At 26.2% G+C, this 20,143-nt stretch overlaps 1 long non-coding RNA gene across 1 annotated transcript; it reads right to left on the bottom strand.

The window, feature by feature from the left end:
* Window positions 1–992: 992 nt before the first annotated feature.
* LOC135922323 (uncharacterized) lies at window positions 993–19,357 on the bottom strand. Its single transcript, XR_010570852.1, has 11 exons — window positions 19,333–19,357; window positions 19,248–19,265; window positions 11,732–11,749; window positions 11,466–11,486; window positions 8,601–8,627; window positions 4,564–4,584; window positions 3,591–3,605; window positions 3,094–3,114; window positions 2,973–2,993; window positions 1,635–1,655; window positions 993–1,125 (listed from the first exon to the last, which is right to left on the bottom strand). It is a non-coding gene; the product is annotated as an uncharacterized LOC135922323 (long non-coding RNA).
* Window positions 19,358–20,143: the final 786 nt, after the last annotated feature.

The raw sequence follows: 20,143 nt of genomic DNA, 5'->3' as shown, positions 1-20,143 counted from the left end.
TAAAAAAAAAATTTTCATACAAAGAGTTGGCCATGTGTGTTTTGCTTTAAATTGGTTCAAGATGAAAGTGTTCGCTATTCACTTTCGCAGAAATAAATTCGCGGTGTTGTCTTCGCTAAATGTTTCATGGATAACTAATTCGTTTAGAAATGTTACCTTTGCTCAATTCCTTCGCCATTCATGACATTCGTGATAAAAGTTTCTATAAAATAAGTTTAAAGGTTCCTGATACTGGGTTTGTTGCCTACAATTTTTTTTTTAATCACTTACCTATTTAATAAAAATACATTTTCATTATGCAAAACATAGTTTAGCATTATAAAATTCTACTCAAAAAAGGCTGGTCACGTAAATTTTTTTGAATAACAATTTAAAAATATCTAGTGTTACTATTATTTATTATATTATTTAGAGATTAAGGAGCATAAACAGAAGGTTTCAAACTAGTTGAATGTTTGATTTTCTTGTTTGGATTGCTACTGCCAAAATTTAGTCAACCTATATATATATATTAACTCTAACCTGTATTTTCTGCCCTCTTACTAACCATTAGATACATTCTAAAATAAATGCGAAATATTATAAAATTCATACCCAAAACTTTTATAATGATTGACGTATTTTTAATTTTTTATCATAATTATAGTGTATATCGGCATTTAGTACGAATGATACCAATAATCTGAATAAAATCTATTACTCTTATTTTATGGATTACTTTTGGTAAAAATATTTACAACTATCGGACCTAAAAACACTATTGGTTTTTCTTTATTTAAAAAAAAATCTTTTAAGAAGTACTTTACATACTAAATATTGGTTTGTGATGCTGAACCCAAAATTTTATTATTAATTAGAAAATGAATAATGTAAATATTTATAAATCACAATTCTAGTAAATTAACCATAATACACTTATAATCTTGAATAATCGAAATAATGTAAATGTTATTAAATCACAATTTTAGCAAAGATAACCAATACCCTTATAATCTATTAAAAAAATTGTTATAAAGCGGATCCCATGTTTTAATAATATCATAATTACGACAGTTTAAGATTTTAAAATAACAATTTATATATAATTTTATTGTTTCACGGATTCTTCATTTATCTAATTTCCTTCTTTAATAATATATAGAATAATTATAATATGTTTATACTATGTAAAATGAATAGAGATAAGTATAAGATGACTTTCAAAGCTATGCCTGTCTTACTCAGTCTAACTTTATTACCCATATTTATTGAATCGGGGCAATAATGACAAGCGAGTATTTTGCATCTACTTTAAACTTTTATTTAGCTACTAGTTCAACATTAAATATTAGTTAAGCCTTACACTTATTATAAAATTTGTAATTTATATCTAAGATATTTTAAAATAATTAATCTTCAATATCTTTGTAAAATCAGCTGAAAGAAAGACCTGGATTTTAGGTTTAGTATATTTTCGGTGTGTTTCTTTTGATTTATCTTAATATACATTTAGACAATGGAAATTCAATTAATAAAAAAATCCCAGGTAATATTTTTGTTTTAAGGTAATAAAGTTAATTTTCAATGACTGTTTATTTATCAATAGTATTAAGTTATACACTCAGTATCATAAAAAATATATAATAGTTATTTACCTATAGCTTTTAATGTCTTTACTAATGTGAAATATAGATTAAATTACAAGTGAGTAAAATTGTGACTATAAAAATAGAAATTAAAACAAGGAAAGATCGTCGTCTCAATTAAATCGTTCATAAATTCGACTTTAAAAGGTTCATTATATATATTGAAGCTCAAATACCTACAATTATTGAACCATCTGGACATATTAGAATAAAAAGAGGCCTGACAGAATTACCCTGACCTCACAGAACTGAGGACAATTTCCCATTTACTTCTATTCTTATATAGTATTATGCCTATCCAATTAAACTCCAAACTCTAGAGCAAAAAGAACAGCTTAAAATTTCCAAATATTTAAAAATTTCAGAAGATTATATCTTTACTTAAATAATATCTAAAACCTGAACTCTCATTCATAAGCTTCATTATCCTTGTTCAAAGATTTGGGATTTCACATCTGCAAGCTTATTGGTTATTGTTAAAGAAGTGATTGATATTTTATATTAACGTTTTATTTTATCATATTAACATTATTTTAAAATTAATTAATTTTGACAATTGATATATTTTTTTTGATAACAATTTTAAACGAACATTTTTCATTTTACATAATTGGTTATTTGATGATTTATTTATTTATTGTTAAAAAAAGATATAAAAGGAAAATTATTTTTGGTTAAAGGAGATAAGATGTAATTTATAATAATAAAAGAAAAAGAAAAATGTGACTTATTTTAATATGAATATTCTAATAATATAAAAAGGAGAATTAATAATAATTCTATGTTAATTTTTCAGTTATGTTTTTTTATCTTATTTTAAAATTACATATTAATAATCTTTAAATTGCATATCAATGAGTCTATTTAGACAATATATCTTTAAGGTAAAATTTTAAAATAGAATGAAATTATTTAATAAAAATTAAAATAAATGTTTTAAAATTTTGAATATAATTTATATTAAAGGTTTGTAAACTAGATATATTTAGATTCGTCAACAATTGATATAAAATTATTCTCAAATTTAACTAAATATATTATATATTTTTAAATAAACTAAAATATTATAACAAATATAATTTTTGATAAAAATCTGTAACATTTGTATAAATTAATAATTATTATGGTTATACTCTATTTTAATTGAGAAAAAGAGGGAATTTACTATTCAATATGTGGGAAATGGCAACCCTTATATTAAATAAATGAATATTAAACTAAAGAATATTAAGCTCAAAACTTATTATTGATAATCAAAGATGAACAAAAGTTTGTACTCTACTTTTTCTTGATAAACAGTTTATATATATATATAATGGTTTGTCTAAAGCAAATATTATATTATACTATCTCTGTCGATCTTCATTTCTAAATTAAATATAGATATAATATATATATAAACGGATTAAGATTTAAGTAATTATTTTATTCAAAAATAATTAATTAATATATTAAATTTATTAATTACTGAAAGAATCAAGCCCATTAACTGGAAAATAATTAAAGTATTATTAGTTTAATAAAAAAAATAATAGACAATAGATATTATAATTTTAAATATCCTGAAAATAGGGTTAACTATGCCAGGATAATTTGGGCATTGAATTTATATTATCTGTTACTATTACACCATAATTTAAACAAATTTTTGATTTCCGCAATTATATTAAAAAAAATATATGAATAATCTCGCATCAAAAATTACAAATTTCTGGTACACCTCTTATCAAATTAAGAGGATTTAACTAATCCTTTATTCTTTGACGAGCTATTTAATTGGAGGCACATTATATTTGATTCATTTTAAAAAGAAATATATTAATATATATAATTTTATTTTTAAATTTTTTTTTTGTACAATAGTAAATAAATATATTTTTATATCATTCAATTTATATTTTGATAATATTTTGGGATTAATCTCTTCAATTCCCTTCATACCAAATAAAGCATTAATGATATTACCTACACATTCCAAATCTTTTTTATAAAAATAATTTATAGAAATTAAATAATTTTTAAGAATATTTTGAACTATTTAAATAAAGAAAAAGTTGGAAAGTTTTAAACATTAAATTTAAAACCTACATTTTTTTAAAAAAGAGTGTACAAAACAGAAAAATATTTTGGACATAATTTCAAGAAAAAATAAAAGGTTTATGAATTACAAGTAAAGTTTGATCAAATAAACTATTAAACAAAATTTAATAATTATTTAATATAATTAAAGAAATATTTTTACTCATTATAAAATTTTATTTTGATAATATTGATTTTGGTATAATTTTTTTAAAAAAATGATAAAACACTAAAATATTAAAACAACTATATAAAAATATGTAAAAATATATAAAATTACTAAATAGTATCGAAGGCTCTAAAGAGCTTAATTTAATAAAGAAAATGCACCTAAAAACTTTAAAAATTTCCAATTGAAGTTTTTGTTTAAGAAATAATGATTTGCGATTTACGTTTGTTACGCTTTTCGTGATAAAGTTTTTAAAAAAATATATGAAGACTGTGACGCAACGGCATAACCTACACCCCCTGATCCAATAGGAAATCCTTTATTTGAGATGCAACCTGGGTATCATCCTTTCCTTCATAATTAATACAAACCCTCTTACTTGTCTACAAAATAAAAAAATTAATAAATATTCAAAATTAAATAACTTTATATTTCAGCCAATAGTCATTTCATCTAACGGCAATTTTTCACAGTCTACATATATTTTCTAAAAAATTTATCACGAAAATTTTTTAGCATAACAAACGAAAATCGCGAATCCTTCACAAAAAGTTCAATTGGAAAATTTTTAAACACAATTATACTTGTTTTATCATTTTTTTTTATAAAATATACCAATCAATATTATTAAAGAAATTAATTTGACAAATTGTATGTATAAATTTATAATAATGTTGTATTTTTTTTTACCCGCTGGTTTACATCCCAAAACTAATAGATAAAAAATATTTTAGATTTATTAAAATTGCTAGGTAAGCGTTATCCGACATTGTTTTGAGATAGATGTTAAAAAATAAATATAATTTTAATTGGTATTCTTCAATTAAAAACATATCTGGTATGTAGATTGGTGAGGGATTAATGTGATGCAATATCCCCACACTATATTCATTATTTTATATCAGATTTCAAAGGTAAGTAACGAAATCCTTTCATTGAAGAATCTATCTTTCTCTGATACCTATTTTTGTTTTCATTATCTGGCATGATTTGAATTTATATTTAGTTCCAAAATAGGAATATATTTTTTAAAAGAAAAACTAGGAACAATTTTATATTAGTCTTTTTTTTAGAATTAAATATGTACCCGACAATTCAAAACTCCAAAAATAACTGAATTTATTTTTAATTAATTGTTAAAAAAAATCAGAAAAAGTTTATAATTTATATTTTGTATAGAAAATCTTATTATTTATTCCCTTTAAAAGTATTTATAATATAAAGGACTTAATAAAATAATACATTTTATTTTGTGAGGTAGATAATATCATAAATGTTAAGATTTTTTAAGATTATAACATGTTTTTCATTTTTATTTATAAAAATTTATAATGGATTTTAAATTAAATTTTTTTGCTTTTTCTTTATTAACATTTAGTATTGCGAAAAATAATTTAACCGTTATTTTTTCACGGTAGAATGTGAGATTTGATGTGTTAGTCCTAATAACAATCGTTCTGCAAAACAAGAATCCATGGGAATTAATAATAACATTTTAATAAATCGTACATAATAATTTTTTAATTTACTTAATTTTTAGGAAGGTTATGTATATGTCTATAATATTTATTAACTGACCTGAATTAATGATATGATATATTCGGGCTTCTGCGAATCCTAAAGGCGTTTTTCTGTCCATTTAAATAAGGCTCCTCTAAATATATTTTTTTTAGCTTTAAATTCTCCTCAAAACCTATCAAAACAATCACTCAAGAATTTTGTTCTAGATTTCTATTTCATATTTAGCATTCTGAAAATATAATTAAGAACTTTGGATTTCAGCATTTAAAACTAATACTCTCTCAAATATTATTATCATTTTTAAGAAATAAAAATTTGTCAGCTTAATTTTATATAATAGATTTTGACTTATAAATTGAATTATCATTTTCATCTTAAATAGAACGAAATATCTGCATTTGTTAGGGAGAATATCGAACAAATAATAAATCTTTTATTGATACTATTAAATTTTCTTGTTTCCGATACTTAATAAAATACTAAGAATATTTTATTTTTATCCTCATTTGTATATGAAAACATATTCAAAGCGGCTCTTTTATAGATATATCCAAGGTTTCATCTGTGATTATAAGTTAGAGTGCAGCAGATTTTATAGGTTTCAGAAATCTCATTTGCAGCAACATCGTAAAAATAATTAGTTATATCATGTCCCAAACCCAGTAAAACACATAATAATTAATTTTTTTCTTGGATACAGAAAATAAGTCCGATATAAGGTGTTTTAGAATTAAATCTGTCTAATATATTTTTTGCCATTTTATATTATTGGAAAAATTTTTCAAAATAATTTTTCATCAAATGAAGGGGAAATATCTGATTTACCCATCATTCTACTGGTTAGCTCCTGGTATTTATATGAAATTGATGAATACATATTAAAGTACCATGTCTTATAAAAATCAGTGAAATATATTCATCCTAATTTAAATTTTAAACAAACCCCCATTCCCCCAAATAACAAATGATTTATTAAATAGGCACAAAATATAAAAAAATTTAAGAAATTATTATTAAATTACAATAGAAAAAATAAAAAAGATATTCTAAGTTAACAAATAATAGGAGGTTAACTTAAATCATAGTTATTTATAAGTAAAACAAAAATTATATGAATAATATACTTTCAACAATTATGAAGTGATGAGAAAAGATACAAAACTATGGAATGAAAGGCCAAATCATCAGAAAAGATATGAGAGGTATTCAGTTGAATACATGCATAACATGGAATATCCTATACGATAGTCAATATCATAATAAATAGCAAGATTGTAAATATCAGCTATGCTAACCAGGGATGTGGACCGTTCAACAAAAAACATGGTCCAGGTCCTAATTCGGGTACAGTAAAAAAATTTAAAATTTAGGTTCAGGGTTATGGTCCCAGTTCTCAGGGAACATAAAAAAAAGATCAAAATAAGACTTTTTTCATTCATTTAATATTATACTTCAATATATACACATTAATAATTTACAGATAAAAAGTTTAAAAATGAAATAATTTATATTTAAAATATTTTATTCAATCGCACAATCATAATATATCATCCTTGAGTTTTTCAAGTAAATTGGATAACACATATATTTCAAAGATAAAAATCCACATTTTACGCTAGCCGAACGTAGATAGTTATCTTTATGATACATAAAATATTGTACTTGTGTCGCCGGTATAGCCATGACGATTTTAGACAAGATATATAATTCTGGATATATTGAAGAATTTTCTTCCCACAATTTTTAAATAATTGTATCCTTATTTATTCTCTTAACTCTGAGAAATTTTCTATTAAAGATGCAATAGACATTTTTTGATCCTACTTTCTATCATATTCTAATATGATTTTTCTTTACTCTATCTAAAAGTAAAAGTTTAAGATAATCAATGTTGCTATTTATCATTATTATTACTACGATGTAGCCTCCAATATATTGTTAATAATGGAGTTTAGCGTATGCCATAAAACTTTAAGATAGTATAGCCATTTGTTTTTGCTCAATACTCGATAAAAACTGATATCGAGGGTCTAGATATATAGAGGTGTATACAGCACTATTTTGCAAATATTGTTGTTCTCGAATTTTTATGTTTTATAATATTTCTTATGAAAAAGAATCGGTAATTCTTTCTAAATTATTCGGCATCTAATCCATATGATATAAAAATAAGATAAAAATAATTGTTCTGATTGTAATCTTAATGTTGTTATTTTCAAGGAACCAATACACAAGTAAAATCCTTTATTTGGCACCAATCATCTTCCGAAAAAATGAATTTACATGTTCGTATAATAAAATCATTACAGAAATCTTTCAAACTTAATAATTCTTCTAGCATAATACAAATTGAGAATAAACATGTTTTGCAATCTAATATTGAAATTGACTTTTTCATTGATTTTAATATTCTTACAATTGTGGGGGTTCATAAATATTTTACAACATCCCTTGTTTTATTGATGATAGATTTAAAGTGATTTTTTTACGCAATCATTAATAATCAATATAAATTTACATATTAAAATATTATCACATACACTAGAAAATAATTTATGATATCAACCTCTAAATAAAATGGAAGTCCAGCAAGAAAATTGTAAGAAAAACGCAAAGATAAAATAAATGATTCCACGAAAGTTAACAAAATTAAAAATATTTTATATTATTTTAAATTTTTTTTATGACACCTATAACCCTTGGACACTCCTCTTTTAAAAAGTGTCCGGGTTCGGGTACAGACAAGCGTTCAGGGTCTGGGTTCACATCCCTGATGCTAACGGCAAATGAGTTGTATTAAATAAAAATACAAAAATCTGCTTCCATGATAACAATTACATTGATTTACCAAGTTGCAAAATTACAAAAAGTGATAATTCATAATGCATGGTTTTTTAATTTATTTTATCCATCTTAAAATTAAGGGAATATTCTAATTCTTTGTCGCTAGTAATCATATAAATGCAAATATATATAAAAATTACTTAATTAAAAAATATATAATTATATAATATTCAAAATATATTTGATATTTTAAACATTGAAACTGTGAAAATCAAAATTATTATCCTCTGATAAAATGGCTAGGCTATATTTTTTAATTTGATAGAATTTCATTTATTTATAATTTATTAAAATCTGAGGCTGACCTTGAGTATACAATGTCAAATATTTATTAAAATAAAATCATATGTAACATAAATTACCAGGTGTTTCTCCTTCTGGCGCGATATCTTATGAAAATCATCATTAAAATATTAAAAAATAAATATATAATCACATGATAAAATTGAAATTGGCTTAACATTTATGATTTTTATTGGACGAATATTTAATAAAACAATACTATTGGCTAAATTTGTTGTGACACGGCTTTTATATATATTATAGATTTTAATACTACTTACATCATAGAGACCCTTCAAGAACTTAGATATTTTGATAATAAAGGACCCAGGTCGGCAGTTAAATATATTTTTAATATTAAAAAAATTCCAAAGCCCGCTCCAACCCCTTAATAAGTTTTAATTTGCTCAACATTAAAAACAATTTAATTTACTGTATTCAACAAAAATAAAAAATATTTTAGTGTATTTAGGTAATCATTTTTTTATTATATATTTATATCAAAATAATATAGGTTTTTTATTTCAAACATTTTTGAGGGCATTTTAATTTTTAAACCAAGCACATAAACTTTTATAAATAGGATATTATCGTATATATAAATGTCCGTTATTATTTAAATAATAATAAACCAGAAATTTGTTTTTAGTTTAAAATATTTAAGTGAAATAGAGAGAAAGGAAGACCGGAGATATGGTAATACCAGGGCTTTTATATAAAAAATTACAAACTATACAAATATTTTGAAGTTAAACCATAAAGGTATATTAATATGATAAAATAATTCCAAAAAATGTTTCACAGAAATATACGAAGGAAAATTTTTAAATACAAATTAAAATTCCAACGACACAAATTTAGACTTTTTACACATATAAATAAAATTATTTTTAAATGTTTTTCTGAAAAGATGTGTCGTCGAAATTTTTTTTTGTCAATATTTATGTTAATTTAATATCCTGAAGACAATTTTTAATTAAATGCGAAGACATGGGGTAGATTTTGAAGGGGTACATATTAGCAATTTTTAAATAGAGATTTATTTAAAAAAAAATAAAATCCAGCTATATTAATAAGAAAACCAGAAGTGTTTAGGGTCACTGGTAATATGAAGATGGTTGGTTTGTGTTTTTGTAAACTAAGTGACAGTTAGTTTCATTGAAAGTAGGGGATACCAGAGTTATATTGTCCAATAAAAATTGGTTATAAAAAAATAGATGAATAAGAAAATAATCTAGTAATTTTTTTTATTAATAAAAGATTTAAAAATAATTTAAAACATTTAGGGTACGGTAAATTTTAAACTTTATGTGGTGGGTTTTCAGAGCCACTTTATTTTTAGATTTTATTAATTTTTATATCAAAATCTTAAATAAAATAACTTAAATACAATCAATCTCAATGTAAAAAATACTATGTTCATCCATATTTCAAAATATTTTCATTTAAATTATTTTTATTAATTAGAGCATAATTTAATTCAATAGTAAAATTATGCGATTATAAGATTTGTAAAAAAAATTACAAATTTTTTAACCATTTAATTTGTTATACATATTAATTATATATAGATTAATGCCCAAAAATATTATTAAGAAGCATAGCATATTACAAATTTATAATCTGAAATTCAATTTCTTTTGGATTGAGCTATTATTTCAATCATTGCTATAATCTAAAATTTGTCTAAAATTTTGCAAATCAAATATAGCAGTTTTTGTAATATTATTAACCATAGTTAACCATTTACACCATAATTTGCATTCAGCTAGTAGTGTCATCTATATTTTAACATCCTCAGAATAAAAATCTGTAAAAAATTAATTAACTATCAAGACTTGGAATATATTCCGTATGATTCAGCCGTAATAATATTTGCAAATTTGTACTGCCTGAATCAAATACCTTTTATTTTTTGAGTTAAATATTTAAGTTTATTTCATAGTATATTTCAACTAACTTTACTTAAATAATAGACCTGTAGCTGGAAGTTAAGGCAGACAAATATTAAATCATATAGTCAACTTTTGATTAAACAATTATATTTAATTATGATCTATCATTAAAATTTTCCTTAATTTTTTTAGGTTGATTTCATTAAGAGAATTTATAATAAACTCTTTTAAAAAAAGGCGTTTCTAACTCCATTGAAAGCTTTATATTTTGACTTTGATCTATATATAAACGATTCTTCCACTAATTGATTTATTAGCTGGGGAATCTTAATTACTAACAGTGAGTAATCTTTTATATATTTTTGTTTTGTGAGATGACTATGAAAAGATCCCTATATCCATTTTTTAAATAAATGTGAAAACTTAAATATTATTTTTGATATATATTATAGCTTTATAGTGAATAAGTTTATGGAAAATTTTAAAATGATAGATAAATAAATATAAGGTCAATAAAAATTTGAAATCTATATTAATACATAGAATAATTTGTATTTTATTTCTGCTGTTTATGTGATAAATAAATATAAATTGAAATATATATGCGATAAAAGGAAGAAATTATTATTTTAAATTAATAAGCATAAAACAGTAATATTTTAAAAAAATGTTTTAGCCATCATTTTTATTTTTGGCTTGGGGAAAAGGGGGGGGGGGGAGAGTATCTGCCTTTATCCCCTCCTCGGTGTATGCGCTTGGGTGTATTTATAATAATGAGAATAAAATAAATTTTCAATACATTAAATATTATTTTAATTATTATTTTAAAAGAAATATGTTAAATACTAATAATTTTTATTTTAAACTTTTCTTATTAACTTTATTTGGGCAAATGAATAGGGAAACACTACTCAGTATATCTTACAATAATTTTATCATCAAAAACTGACATAATATAATGCGGTTTATAAATATGTTCAATAGAAAATTACTCTTATTTTTTAAATCATTATTTTTAATTATCATGAGATATAAAATATAAATAATTACTTCTACAAGTTTTAGATATAACTAAAAATAAATTATTATATTTGAAATATTTTATAAAAGCGTTATTTTTGGTTAGCTTTTAAATATTCTAATTATATCAAAAATTTATAATAAAATTTTAAAACTTTTTTTAAATTAATCGAGTATTGAATTTAGAAGACTATAATAATTTTATAGGAACAAGATATTAAAATTAATAATTTCCAGCAAAAATCTAATAAATAAAAATGATAAAATCTATATAAAAATTTATAATCGTTATGTACCTGCTGGGCAATAAAGATCTATACATCATAATATTAATTAATTGGTTATAATTTCTGTCGTATTTGTAAATACGAATACATTTATATTTTTTACGCGAAATGCCAATCAACCGATTAAAATAAGGTTGATTGGATATAAAAAATTGGATGTAATAATGATATATTTTTATGAGAATATTATTAATTTTTTTTTATAAAAATTACGGATTTTTTTGAAAATTATTATTTTTTATGTAATTTTTGAATATGAAATTACAAAAACAATAAAGAAAATCATTCATGTGTATTTTTTAGCTCTTTAGTGTGTCTGATATATTTTCTTTTGTTTTCTGATTTTAGTGATTTAGTATAATTTTTGACAGTTCGATTTTAGAAAGTTTTGGTTTAGTTTCGGGGATTTGTTTGAGTTGGTTGTTTTTTTTAGTGGTGCTTGTGACGCTAATCGTTTCCTAGGAGTTATTCGGTTTAGTAGGTAAAACAAAAAAATTTTTAATTATATAAATTCTTTAAATTTTTTGACTGCGCATTTGTACTAATCATTATACGATTTTGCTAGTGAAGTTTTTATTTAAGGTGCTGTATTAATATTTTCTACAAATATTTAAAGTTTTTGTAATTGAGTATTAGATGACTTCATTATTTTAGGTATCATGATGATTATAGTGTGGCTACTAAGATTGCATTATATAAGAATTTGGTTCTTAAAGTTTTGTATAAAAATTTTGATGAATTGGATTTAATTAAGCAGGGCATGGTAATGGGGATATTGGTAATAATTTATATATTGGTCATTATGGCGAAATATTTGATAAAAAGGACTACTGCGGTACTGGCAGGCATGTATTGCAGTTGGAAGAAGGACACTGCGATGTCAGAGGTTTATAAAAAGAAAATGGCATAAACGTATTTTAATTTAATATCGGATATTTATGGGAAGAAAATAGCAGACTTGGAAAGAAATCTAAAAGATGTTTTAGAGGAAATCAAGGCTGGAAATGTTGGGGAGAGGTCAGATAAAATCTTCCTGGAAATGAAAGAAATGAAAGAAGCCATCAATGCGTTGATAAAGGAAAGTAAAAATCCGGTTAAGAACCAGGTGGGTGATAGAAATATTAATAAGAAATCTAATGATTACGAGGAAAATAAGGAATTGTCGGGAAATAAAAGATTTGTGGAAATGATCATTTGCCATCGTTGCGGATGGAGAGGACATAAAATGGATACCTGCGTGGTCCCAGAGCATAGGTTTAAAGATGGATTTCCGTTAAAAAAATCTGAAGTAGGAAATGCTATAGTTAGTTTAAATGGGGTCAGATTATGTTTTAAATGTAAAAGGCCGGGACATGTGGCTGTGGACTCCATGGAGGTATCTCAAAATTTGTGTTGACTATATGATTGCAAGGTGAATCATATAGGAGTGGGCCTACGAGAGTTCGGAAAAATTTTTATAATAAAACATTTAATATTATTAATCGAGATAATGGGAATGATAGAATAAAGATAATAAATCATTCTAGTAAGTTCCCTGAGAGGGAGGTTGGTCGATTTAGATGGGAACAATATCCGAGAAATATTGTCCGTTATTCTCTTAGAAAGGATGTTAGGAATTTTATTTGGGAAAGATGTCCCACAAATCTTGTTAAAAGAAATGTAATTGTCGGTAATAAGAATTTAAATTCTGAGTTAAATTTAAGGGGCAATGCGAATGCCAATGAAATTATTATTTTAGATAAAATAAACGCTGATTATCCGATTAAAACATATGATATTTTAATGACGGAAAGATTAGATGAACCATGTTTGTGTCCGAGGGTTAGTTTTAAAATTGACCATAGGAATATAGAAATGCTATTTGACACCGGGGCTAGTATTTCTCTAATGTCGCAGAAGAATTTTTATAAGTATTGGCCTGGGGGTAAGCTGGAAAAAGAGGCTATGTGTGTCAGGCAGTTTGATGGGTCGGAAGTCGCTGTGTTGGGAAAGGCCAAATTGGGAGTTAATCTTAACGATACTATGTTTTGATTTATGGGTAGTAAAGAAAAATGTTGAGACTGTTATGGGTTTGGATTGGATTACCAAGATTGGTCCTCCTAATAATTATTGGAATACTAGTGATAATGGATTAACTGAGGTTGAAGAAAATGGAAATTTGGATAATACCGGTAATAAAATTTGTGAAATTTCGGAGGAGATGTTGGAGAAACCGAGTAAGTCAGATTTTAATGATGAGATAAATGAGAAGCAAATTATGGTCGGGGGAAAAGAGGATTGGAGTAAAATTAATCAAGCTATTCCTGTTTTAGTGAGGCAGTATGGCATCATTTTTGATGAAAAATTAGGTTGTTTGAATGATTATCAAGTTGATGTTCAACTTAGGGAGGGCTTTTCACCGATCTTTTTGGCCTGTCGGCGAGTTCCTTTCGAATGGAGGAAGGAGATCGATGAGGAATTAGATAAATGGGTGAAGTACTGCATTATTATTCCTGTGGGATATAGTGAATGGGCAACTACTTTAGTGCCTGTTAAAAAGGCAAATGGTAAATTGAGACTTTGTGCGGATTTCAGGGTCACAGTAAATCGATGGGTGAAGGTGTTTGAATTGCCAGGAGGTGGGACACTTGCGGCATCAGTGTTCCCGGCCATCCCGGGGAACTCGCGTACCCTTGGAAGTACTATCTGAAAACCCACGAGTGGGAATCAACGAAGGACGAAAAAGCTTGCATCACGATTTAGAGGTGGGACAGCCAATAGACCCAATTCCCTCAGGGCTGGATAGGGACATGGAGAGACATTCTCTCAATATTCGCCATTTTGATGTTCGAGGTCAGCTCCTGAATGGATCCCGAGGTCCGAGTGGGGAGGATATATTGCAGAAAGTGGTGACCACTACGTTAACTGCTGGTGTTCCGCAGATGGCGGGCACTGAAGATTTTTGGGTCAACCCCATGTCGGTTTAAGAAAGTTATGTGTAAAAATATTCTCGAAATAGTATTGTAAGTTTTTTTTTAAGATTATTTTTGTTTTATATCTGCCGATATGCCACGAGCCCATAAAGGGGTGGCATGTCGTATTTGTAAATACGAATACATTTATATTTTTTACGTGAAATGCCAATCAACCGATTAAATAAAGGTTGATTGGATATAAAAAATTGGATGTAATAATGATATATTTTTATGAGATTATTATTAATTTTTTTTTTATAAAAATTACGGATTTTATTGAAAATTATTTTATTTTATGTAATTTTTGAATATGAAAATTACAAAAACAATAAAGAAAATCATTCGTGTGTATTTTTAGCTCTTTAGTGTGTCTGATATATTTTCTTTTGTTTTCTGATTTTAGTGATTTAGTAGAATTTTTGACAGTTCGTTTTTAGAAAGTTTTGGTTTAGTTTCGGGGATTTGACTAAAAATAACAACCACAAATAAGTAATAAAAATATCAAATCAGTTTCTCTAACTCAATATATGATTCCCTTTTTTTCCATCCTTTATTTATGGCTAACAACTGGTAACCTCCAACTTTTCCCATTACAAACATGAAATAATTTAAACCAATAATAAGTAACCTCAATGAATACCAACTTTTCTCATTACAAACATGAAATAATTTAAACTAATAATAAATAAACCAAAACAAAAAGGTTACCAACAGTTCACGTACATTTCATTTCCCTTTCATGCTATATCTTTGCATAAATATATATATGTATCACTGCTCTAAGATGAGCCTAAACCTTCTGGTTGAAACCAAAACAATTAAACTAAGGGAAATAACAAGACCCTACTTGAAAACACTAATTGTACATTTTCATCATTTTTTTTTATACCTATCTAAATTCTATTTTACCCTCCCTTCAACTATCCTCTAACCTCTAAGTCGGACATGATCATTATGGCGCATCACCGTGCCGACCATTTTCAACTAAACCACACTCAACTTCGAGCCTTTATTCTCGCTAACAATGCACTTGACCCATTTTTTCCCCTCCCATCAAACAAGCGAGTCCATACCTTTTCCCCAACACCGAATTTAAATTTCTGGCTTTCCAGAACTACCTTCCCTTTGTCCTTTATCTTTAAAAAATCCAACGGCAACCTAGTCCTCTGACCCAGGAATAATTCCGTAGGACTCATTCCCTTCCGATTTCGTGAGTTAAGATAATATAACTGAGCTAAGTACGCTCCATTCTTATAATTTACTGCTTTCCTTAACCAATTCTTAACGACGGCTACCATTCTCTCAGCTTGCCCATTCGAGCTGGGATGATAAGACGGCGTCAAAATATGTCGAGTCTGGGTCTCCACACAAAACTGTTTGAATTCATCGCTCACGAATGCTGGTCCTCCGTCAGAAACATTGGTATCTGGCAAACCGAATCAGGCATACAATTCCCGTAATTTTCTAATCACCATTCTGATGGTATACCCTTAACCTCGGTGTATTCCACCCATTTTGAATACGAATCAACCAATAAAAAATAAGCCCTTTTATCCAGATCAAAGAAATCTATGTGAAGACGCTCCCAAGGTTTCTTTGCCCGGGGCCAAACCTGACCTACCTCCTTATGCTGCATAGCTGCACACGTATTACAAGGAACGCATTTCCTTGTAATTCTTTCAATATCATTGCCCATACCTGGCCACCAAACATACTCCCTCGCCCAAGATTTCTTCCTCTCCCGACCTTGATGTCCCGCATGTAATAAATTCAAAATTTTGCCACGTAATCTATAAGGAATTACGGCTCTATTTACCCTCATTGCACAATCATCAACAATTGACAATTCCCTTTCAATTTTTTAAAATTTTTACCATTATTTTCCTACGATTTCTTCCCCGTTAAATATAATTTTATATTTTATTTGACTCAGCTCTTTATCTTCTAAAGTACTGACTTTAAGTTCTTCCCAGTTGGTAGGACCTCCCCGTAGCATATGTGAAAGCGAACACACCAATGCTTTCTCATTGTCTCGAACCTTATCCTTATTCGCTTCATCATTTCCTTCATTTAATCCTAATCGGGACAGAATATCAAGCAAATAATTCTCTTTACCACGACGATATCGGATCTCCACATTAAAGCTGCCCACCAACAACAACTAACATTGTAACCAGGGGGGGGCATCATTAACTCCCGATTGTTCTTTCGGAATAAGTGAATTAACGGTTTGTGATCAGTAAAAATTACAAATCTTTTACCAATCAAATACTCACGGCATTTTGTCATACCGTAAATCACGGCCAGAGCCTCCTGTAATCACAGAATACCTAGTCTCCACCTCACGAAAAACACGCGAGAAAAACAATACGGGTCTCTCCAAGCCCTTTATTACCTGTAATAACGCCCCACCAACTCCTTTATTCGAAGCATCCACCGCCAAAACAATTTCCAATTCATTATCAAAACACACCAAAACCGGCTCCCTTCCAATTTTTTCCTTTAAAATTTCAAAAGCAATTTGCTGTACATCCTTCCACTCAAAATGAATTTCTTTTTTCAATAAATCATGTAACGGCGCTGCAACCTTTGCCAAATCTTCCATGCACCTGTGGTAATAATTGACCATACCCAAAAAAGACTGCAACTCAGCCTTATTGTCGGGCCGTTTCATGTTCGATATATTTCTCAAATTTTTATCCAAAGATTACACCTCAATTCCATTAATTCGATGACCCAAATATTCAACCTCCATTACCCCCAGAACACTTTTCTCCTTACTGGCTCTCAAGCCCTTGTCACGAATTCTCCTAAACACTTCCTCCAAACGTTGATTATGCTGCTCCGGCGTCACGCCAGTAATTAACACATCATCCATATTATAAAATACTCCTTCCAATCCTTGAAAAACTGACGCAATGGTCCGTTGAAAAATGGGAGTAGATACGCTCAACCCAAATGGTAATCTACAAAACGCGAACAACCCCTTTGGAGTCGTTATCGTCAATAATTTACGGATTTCCTTTCTCAAAGGTAACTGCAAATACGCCGACGAAAAATCCACCTTGGAAAAATATTTCGCACCCTTCAACTGAGCCAAAATCTCCTCAATCCTAGGCAATGGATATTTAACCTCCACAATTTCGATTTTGAAAAATGAGATAATTAATCTTTTTATATGCGTGTCTACAATTTCTTTCAAATTTTGGTTATGAGAAAAATATAATTTTCTCTAAAGCTATTTATTCAACAAGAAAAGATATAAAACTCAATAAGCACTTCAACTATAAGTTAATTAGAGACATTTAAAGATATTCATAATGATTAGCGCTACATTAATTTTATGTTATTTCTTTGGTCACCATATACAAAAAATATAGAAGAGTAAAGTCACAAAGAGGTTTTATTTTATCCATTATTCCTTATATTTCTTTTATTTTAACATTTTATTTTTGTTTTTCTGCCAAGATTAGAATTTATTAAATTAAAAATTATTTTCTCCAGAAATTAAGAATATTTCATATAGATAAATAACATTTATGAAAATGCAAAATGTGGTAAAAACAAAGTTATTCAAACAATGTTTGTAATCTTTATGAAATAATTTACAAGGGTATTGAGATTATAAATTCTTTCAAAAAGGTTTAATAAATATTCCAGAAACTCAATTTCTTTTTACAAAAAATTAGAATGCGCAAAAAAGTAAACATATAGGCATTACAAATTATAAAGAAGCTCATATGTAATGGCAGAATCTTTAAAATTGGATCTAAGTATGTTATCAAAGGTTTTAGCTAGATATTCTACAGAAGGTGGAATGTTAGATTATGATTGGTCAAAAAGTTATTTTAGCAACGGGTGTATTCAGATTATTATCATGCTATCAAGAAAAAACTTTGTTTTTAAAAAAATACCTAACTCACCTAAAAACCAACCTAAAATAAACTAAAAAAACTACCTAAAACAAACTGTCAAAAATTATACTAAATTACAAAATCAGAACAACAAAAGAAAATATATCTGACACACTAAAGAACTAAATACACGAATCTTTATTATTTCCGTAATTTTTATATTCTTAGAATTAATTCATTAATAATTATCATATCCTTTTTCTATGTTATATAACTAAAATATTAAAAAAAAATATCACGTGATTATAAGTGCCGTGTTATAATATAAAATATATATATTTATAAACTACAATTATATCTAATTATCCCGAAAATAGGACAGTTTTTTAGTTTTGTTTAGAGGCATGTGTTTTTAATTGGTTTAAATAAAATTTAGAGTTTCCATAACGGTGGCTATAAATAAATCCATAATCACATGATACATTTTGTTAAGAACGATTTTTTAAATATAAAATATATAATTTATCTGCATTAAAAATTATATTTACTTGTTAAAACTTACATTTATTTTTATACCACCTAAACAATCTGATTAATTTTAACTATATCTCAAATATCATAAGAGATATACATAATAAATTAAGGCATCTATAATTGTAATAGAAAATTCTTAACCTAATCCTTTTATTAATTTCATCAAATGTCATTATATTATACCTCTATTCATTGTCCTTGCTATTTTGTCAATAGTTATAAATATTCAATTAAATTTGAGATTAATTTATTTTATAAATAAATTTACCAAATTCATAGAATTCCCATTCTAAAAATATTTTATCATATAATAAATTAACAGTATATTTAGCAGTTTTTTAAGAATATGTTATTTTATACTTATATTTAAAAAAAAATTGCCTATTATATTATAAGAGAGGATCGCAAAATATTCACTTGATAAAAGATTTTATATACTAAAAAAAAAATTTACAATTAATCTCAGATATTTTTGGATTTAGAGCAACTAAGTGTAGCATTAGTTAATAAAGTTTATTTTTTAATATTTGCCAGTGAGGCAGAGGATTAATAAAAAAACTTAAACATATTAATTCTATCTTTCATAAAGCAAATTAGTTAGACCTTCCATAATATTGATGAAAATAAAATATGACATAATGGTCCCAATGAAAAAATTTGAGAAGAAATAGTGCATATTTAAGATTTCAAGTTTCAAAGCAGAATTAGACCAGAGAAAAAATAGATTGTTGGAAATAATGCAGAAATATAAATTGAAGTAGCAGATGAGACTGTGAGCTTGAGAACACAGTTAATCAATGAAATAAGGGATAAAAGTTAGGAAATTATAGTTTGATCCTATATAACTATATATAAGAATTAAAAGCCGAAAAGGGCTTATAAACAATAAAAAAACTAGCTAATTATAAAAAGCAATTCCTAATAGTTAAGAAAAATTCCAAAGTTTATTTTTATAATTGAAGTAACCAACCAAAATTTTACCCTAATTTCGTCCAAACCTAACTTTGACATTGTTAATTTTTTTGCATATTATGCCTTTTAAATTTTTAAAGTGAATTTTGATTTTAAATAAATCCCAT

This window comes from Gordionus sp. m RMFG-2023, chromosome 1 (genome assembly GCF_954871325.1).
Source record: "Gordionus sp. m RMFG-2023 chromosome 1, tfGorSpeb1-WG-v2, whole genome shotgun sequence".
Taxonomy (NCBI): Eukaryota; Metazoa; Nematomorpha; class Gordioida; order Chordodea; family Parachordodidae; genus Gordionus; species Gordionus sp. m RMFG-2023.
This window is presented reverse-complemented; position numbering and strand designations above follow the sequence as displayed.